Here is a 338-nt window from a genome sequence, read left to right on the forward strand (position 1 = left end):
TTTTTGGGCGGGGGGGGAGTCAAGATATTCAAAAATATGAAATAATCGGGAGAGTTATTTTTAGCATTATATATTCCAGAAATTGCAAAGGATAGGCTTCTTAGATGTATGGAAAAAAAAAAAAAAAGAAGAACATAAGACTATGGGCCTTTGAGTAAAATGTTATAAGCCCATGATAAATTCCATGGAAATTTGAATTGGAACAGCCCATGAGGGGGTCCAACGATTCCAATCAGAAATCTGATCATTTGATTCTCAAGGGTTACAAATGTCCACCTTTGGAGTGGGAATTTGGCTAGAGGGGAAGCCCAGGAAGGTGTTGTTATGGGCTATATCCC

Source organism: Macadamia integrifolia, chromosome 13, assembly GCF_013358625.1.
Source record: "Macadamia integrifolia cultivar HAES 741 chromosome 13, SCU_Mint_v3, whole genome shotgun sequence".
Classification (NCBI taxonomy): domain Eukaryota; kingdom Viridiplantae; phylum Streptophyta; class Magnoliopsida; order Proteales; family Proteaceae; genus Macadamia; species Macadamia integrifolia.